Here is a 7,404-nt window from a genome sequence, read left to right on the forward strand (position 1 = left end):
GGAATGAGATGAGCTTTGAAGTCCTTTCCAACTCAAACCATTGCGTGATAGCAATAAAGACCCCAAAGCCCCACTTCTCATCTGATTTTCCTCTTCTTGTATTTATTTTTTTTCATTCGTTGTTAACAAAAAAACTGAAAGTCTCATGGCAAACCTGCCAAGGCAGAGCTTAAGCTGCAAAGACAACTTAAAATGAGGAGCAAGACAGCTGTCTGGTACATCCATAACCCCAGCTGAGCATTCAGGATCTCTCAGGGAGTTAAATTATCTCATTGCAGAAGCTGATGGCTTGATCCTCATGCAAGAGACACAAACACATCATCTGGGTATCACCACCATGAGGAGCATAAGCATTGCTGAATAACTCAGTGGGAGAACGAATCATCTGTCAATCAAATCCTGCTGCTGAGGCCAGAACTCAGCAGCTTCCAGAAGGGATTTCTTTTGTGAAAACAGAAATCTGGAAACTCACTTGGACAAAGTTGTAGGGAGATATATGAGGTGGCATCAGCTCCTTGTGTTCAGAAGAGAGCAAGAAGTCAGTGGTAGATCAGGAGAGCACTACCTCAAGAGGTAAGTAATTTTTTAATTTTTTTTTTGTTGTATACACAACCTTACATGTACATACACATATATTTAGGAAGGTATCAAGGTTCAAGAGTAAGTGGAATGAATAAGCAATAACCTGCAGAGGAGTGACTTACTGCAGTGCCTGAAGATGCTAGCAACTGCAGCAAGGGGAAGAACAAGCTTTGAGGGAAACATCCCTGGAGCAGCTAGACAGCTCCCAAATGCTAATGATGCAGCCAAATTCTCAAGGAGAGGATGTGATAAAAAGTTACACCTCTGAAAGGGTCAGGAAAACCCCTTGTGATGTGGAGTGATCCAGTCAACCTAGAGAAGATAAACAGTAGAAAATAATTTTGACAGAAGGGAGGAAAAGTGACAGAAGAAAGGCCCTTGTGGTTGTAATTTGTACAAACTGTAAAATCATGTTGTTGGAGGCTTCAAGGTGGTCCTAAAGAAGAATTGCTCTGACTTGTTGGAAGAATCTCTGAGCCAAATCCCAGCACAGCCAGAGAAGGACTTTGCAACAAATGCACCTACCCAGCAACGTCTGCAGAGAGATGGCACAGATATGGGGGAAAAAATACCTGCAGTGTGTCTGACACTGTTATATTTTTCTCTGCCACCACTTCCAATACAGCCCTACTTTTTCATCCTTGTTGCCATCTCACCTGTCCTGACATCACTTCCTCCTTCTCTCACCAGGACTTGCACTCTGTTCTGTTTTCTCAGAATGCAAATTCCCAGTGTTAAGGATGCAGCCAGGGCCAGGCTGGGCACTTGTTTACTGAATGATGGCTATACTTTGTAAACTAAAGAAAAATGAGCCTTTCTTCCCTTCCAGCTCCCAAATCTTTTATCCCTGCACAGGGGGTGTGAGTGCATTTTGAGTGAGGCTTTTAGGAGGCCTCCTCACCACCAAGCTCCAGTTAACCAGCTGCAATGCCTCAAACCTCTTGGAATTTGCAACTTCATGACTAAGATTTTCTTTGTGTATGTTTGTCTAACACTGTGCTGAACTGTGTTTGACTTACTGACACTTTTGAACACTTGTACTTATACCTAAAAAGTTAGATGGTTCCAAGGCTGCAAATAAACCCCAGACTGCCAGGGCCTTACAGACAGTATTTCAAAATTATAACTATACCGGATATGGCACATATGTAATAATGAGTTAATTGACAAATGTGTCCTTAATAAAAGTGCTGTAAATAGGAAAGTCTTTAGACTCATTATTATAGGTAGAACTGGGTGAATACTGACACAAATTTTATGCAAAAACTGATTATTTTTCCTTTTCTTTTTCCCTTGGTTGAATGTTCCCATCAACTTTGAAGGAAATAAATTGCTGTCATTTGCTTCCAGCCAATCCCCAGGAAAACAAATATCCATCCCCAAACAGGCAAACACAAATCCATGAGAACAGAGAGGTTGGCAAGACAGACCCACCAGTGGTTCCTTCCCTTACCCACTCTGATTCTGTTTATGATGTTGGGGTTGTACTCATCAGAAGACAAAATACAATTTGAAGCACAGCTAAGAAGATGTTGAATTTCAAAAGTGAAACACAACTCATGAAAAAGGAGGAACAGATCATCCCAAACATCTAATGATGAAAAGAAAAATCCAGTTGTTCAGTAAATTTGCTGTAAATTTGTTATGAAATTTTACTTTGTGTAATATTGATTAGGAAGTGCCCTATTGCTAGAATATGTGAATGCCTGTTATTTCGAGGCAGAACATTGTATTATAAACCCACAACTTTCAGGCACTCCTGCCTGACTAGGATGGACATTTGAAATTGCTAAGTAAATTGAACTATTCTGATGCTGCTTTTCAAAATGAGGAAAAAAAATGAGACAAAACTGTGACTCGCACTCAAAATAACCAAATTTTACCATCTCATGAGACACTTCTCTACAATTTCTAAAACCACTTTGAATAGGAAAGTAATTTCATGTCCAGAATAGTTAGTAAGAAAGTAACAGTACTTTTTTTAAAGTGTGCCGGAGTTATTTTTTTTTTTCTTAAATAGAAAGTCTATTTTTACCTCAGATTTGCAAACTGTTTAGTCTTTAGACATATGAGGGTGAAATGTACTCTCTTTTTAACACAGTGAGGGAGTGATACGCCTTTAAGATGACTAGAGTCACTACCAGCATCAGGATGTGGTGGTAGAGCTGCAGTAATCCTTTTACCTGGGCCAGGCTGAGGCTGCATGCAGGATGCTGCTGCTGCTCAACAGAAATGTTTGTTTTGGCAGAGGGAGACTTACAGTAACAGCAGAGGGGGAAAAAAGCCAGGAAAAATTAGAAGATCATTTATGGGTTGTTGTCTCAGGTTGGCCTAGTTTTTACCAACCCTGGACTGCCTCCTCCCTCCCCGCTGAGTCTTCCCGGCAAGGAGAAAAAAAACAACTGAAAAGAAAAGAACTTAGAAGAAACTGAACTGAATTAAAAAAAGAAATTATATTTTCTAAATTTGCAAGTACATATGCAATTTGTACACTATGTGGGGCACCATCCCGGGGGGGAAAGGAAAAAGGGAAAAGGGACAAATGCTTAACAAGAAATGAGGGGGAAACAAACCCAAACCACAACAAATGAAACAGACAAATACAATTAAAGACTTCAGGAAAAGGAGAACAAGCATGAAACAATCTCACCCACGTCCTGGGCCAGGAAAAACCAACAGAAACATAACAGACCGTCCAGGCTTCTCCTTCGCCCAGCTCCCGGAAAAAAGGGAAACTACCACCCCTTCCTATCTCCCCTCCTCCTACTCTTAAGTGGAAAACACGTGTAGAATACTTTGTAATGTCCACTTCCTTAGCTACACCTAGTTACTGAGGAAGCCATGGATCAAACCCATTACAGTTGTGCATACAATCACACTAAGAGCCCTACAAAACTCAGTACAATGCCACTTGAGTCACTAACAAATTGAAGCACTTCACAAAATCTGTAGCTCTTCAATAATTTTGAATTGCTCTAAAAGACTCATGCTCCATAAAATCTGTCTTAACCACTGCAAATGTATAAAAGGCACATCTTCAAAATGATGGTAATTTAACTCCTTCAGTCTTGGGTGTGAAATAGTTCTGTATTTTTCCCTTGTCATTTTTGTTATTCACTGAGTGAAAAAAAAAGTGGTCATGAGGACACAAGAAAAAAAACCAACCCTTTCCTGGATTCCTACGTAATCAAATTTTGAAAACTTTGTGGATTAAAAAAAAATCATATCACAGTTGTCTTATGCAGCATTGGCTAAACTATCATGAAACAAACAAACAAAAAAAAAACAAACCACGAAGAACCTGGACAATCCTCAGGGATATCCCTTTAGTACTGAAAGCATTTTATAGTCAGTAAAATATTTACACTTGAAGCATGTTGTGCTGGGTATGGGAAATACGTTAGCAAATAGGTTAAGCCTAAGATTTTTTTTCCTGTAACTCACAACACACAGCAGAGATCAGTATTGAATTGTCTAGATCAGATATTCTTTACTAGAAAGTTGTGTGAGTATTTGGTATCTCAGTTTAGCCATTAAAGCAAAAGACTACTGGTGTGTGGGAGGACAAATTCAGAATAACTAAAAAAGAACATGAAAACTTATTCAACCACATCAATTACAAAAAAAATCCCAAACTCTTATTTAAAGAAGTTTGGGAGTGGGATAATTCAATTTCTCCTCTGAAAAATCAAAATACTCAGAAAGGATGGGGTTTGCCAGTTATCAATTTAATTCATAAATGTTTTAGTCTCTTGAACAGAATGGTCCTTTGACTTTTGGTTTTTTAACAAAATACCATTTCCTTTCCTGCTGCTTAACAATGAAGCACAAACTTATCTTGCCAAGAAAATGCATTTCTACCCACACTGTTGCGAAAATCCTCCTGTCTCTGCCCCAAGAAGAGGCCTGAAGAGACACATCCTGTTGATGCTGATTATCATGCAGCAGCACTGTATGGTGTATGAGCAATCCCACACTTAAAAGATGTGAAAAAACAGAGGAAGCTGCAAGGGAGAAAAATGAGTGCATTGACAGAACTGAAAGAAACAATATTTTATTTTTATTTTATATTTTATTTTTTTTTCCCTTTTTTCCTTCCCTTCTCTGCCATGGCCAACTAAAGTAATCAGATCAACTAAGCCAGCACAAATGAACAAGGTGAGCCAGCTGCAAACTAAATGGGCAAAACAGCAACGATGAGGTAGCTAGGAGTGAGAGGGTATATGTCCCAGAGTTCAAATCTCCATGAAACAGCTTCATGCAGTTCTAATCAATTTTTAAATGTGCTTACTCTTGGCTTTCACAAGGGAGTTTAAAACCAGTAGTTCACATTACTTTGTGAACCACATTTTGCAATACAAGACACAATAAACCAGTCACTAAATTGCGAACACTTCAATTAAAGTTTCTTCCCTTTTCAAATTAATCAAAATTTATCCCTTTTGATTCAGCTGGCACTAAGTCAGCATCACGACCCAGATTCCCTTAAAAACCTTTCATGCATGCAGTCTGTAGAACACATATATTTATGAGTGAAATACAGGTTAAAAAGAAGCTGCTGTCAGAAGATGCTAATTCACTCAATGAGTATGAAAAAGCATAGGATGAAGCAGGATCAGAACAGGCATGTCACAGAACAGTGCATTAAAAAAAATGCTGTCAAAAGTAGGCATGTAACATTCCTAAGGTATCTCAAGAGTTCAAAACCAGTGCTGTGAAAAGGAACCACGTGTAATATGAAAAATAACTGAAGTAACTCTCACATGAAGGGGATCTTTCCCCAGGATGTAGGATGGAACCTGCTGCATCCTGGATTGCTCCTCGTCTTTGGGTAATGTCCAGCCCTCACTAAAGGGTGACTTTTTATGGGGAAAAATAAAGGAGAATTCAACTGTGATTCGCACTAGGCTCAACACCCTAAACCCAGTATCAATGTGCTTTGGCTCAGCCAGCTGCATATATGCCCAAATTTTAAAAAGTCTCAGAGAAACAAGACCAGGGCCTCTCCACACAGAGGACCTCTCCTCATTCTAAGGTAGACAGGCTTGCACAATTCACCCTGTAAAACTCTCTCCTTGTTTCTAAACACATAGTGGTCTAACATTTACCCACTAAACAAACTATTTACATTGCTAATTCAGATTCATTGCAGTATTGTTTGTTCAGCAGCGGAAACTTAATTTTAAATTGAATGACCTGCTAGAAGTATATTAAAATGATTTCATTATTTTAAAATTTCCTAAAGGAAAGGTCATTTGCATAGTGATAATTTTTCACATGCACCAGCAGTGACCATTTTTCAGCATTCAGATTCTATCCCTCCCTTGCCATCTTGCATTTAATTAGCAGACAGGCTAAAGAGACACCACAACCATGAAATCTAGTCAAGTGATTTTAAAACAGTTTAAAACATGGTTTGAAAGTTAGTTTTTATTTTTAAGTCTATGAGCCATTTGTATGTGAAAGGCTTAGCATAGTCATTTTCTCAGATGTAATATCTGTCTTCCAGAAAACAGCTTGCAAGAAATAAATCTTTTACTCTTTTATGTAGTAAAATCAAAGGAAACAGAAGATGGAAGTAAAAACGGGATGCTAGAGACTAAATATAAATTGAAGAAATACATTTTATAGATGCAGCCTGTGCCCTGATCACTTCAAAACTTATTTCTTGGTATTTCAGACTGATGTTAACCCAATTTGTTTGTTAAAAACCAGAAATACTACTAAATCCACACAAGCAAATAAGTCAACTTTCAGGGCACTTCTTCCTGCCCTGAAGAGCTGCTCTGTGTATCATAGCTCTGCATCACAGGTGTCAGGAGCTTACTTTGGGCTTATTTATTTCTATTTAATGCCCCCCAAGAAGGCAGCTGCCTTTCTTGGTACAGCTCTGCAATGGACAGAAAACATCTACAAGCTTTTTATGATTGGGAAATTAAGGGAACACAGGTTAAAAGCACTGCATTAATCAAAATCTGGTAAAAATTATGATAAAGCATAACTGAAAGTAACTACTAATTCTGTAACAGAAATCCTTTTTCTGTGAGTTTAGAATAGCTCTGTTTTGTATAGATGCAATTGCCAGGAACTTTTACAGCTGCCAGAGATTAGAAGTTTTTACAAAAGGCAGCAAAGCTGGACCTTACATGGTTTCCCAAAATGATACGTTTATGCTGTGGGATGACTTAACTGTGTCTAAAATCTTGCAACAGCTCTTTCTCTAAAATGTGTGAGAAAAGTGACTTTTCTAGTGGAAGAGAGATGATGAATATCAGTGAATAGGAAAAACAATAACACATAAGGAGAAAAGGTATCAGAGCAAGAAGAAAGATGGATTTCTTTCATAACCAAACTCAGCAAACGCAGAGAAACTTCAGCACTCAAGTAAGAAGCAGCATAAGAAAATCTACAACAAGCAGACAGGGACAAAACCAAGAAAAGATAAGACTGTCTAAGGGACAGTGGAAATAAGAATGAAAATTAATAGCTGTTGCTTAAGAGGGAAATTAAATAAGCTGATGGAATGCTCTTCTTCTGTTTATTTTCCACAATGGCAGGCCAGGATATAGAAAAAAGACAGGAATATTAAGAAAAGTAGTTAGATGTATTTATTCAGGAGTACTTGAGGAAAACCATCACTGGCCACTGTGAGAGTGGTGTTTATATAATAAAAACACATAGATGTAAACATATGTATAATGCATGTGTGCACACATTCCTATGGGGACAATGTACATCAATATTTTCCTTAACATCTTGGGAACTGGACTAGATGATAATTAAAGGTCCATTCTAGCCCAAACTATTCTATGATTGTATGAT

Source organism: Pithys albifrons, chromosome Z (genome assembly GCF_047495875.1).
Source record: "Pithys albifrons albifrons isolate INPA30051 chromosome Z, PitAlb_v1, whole genome shotgun sequence".
NCBI lineage: Eukaryota > Metazoa > Chordata > Aves > Passeriformes > Thamnophilidae > Pithys > Pithys albifrons.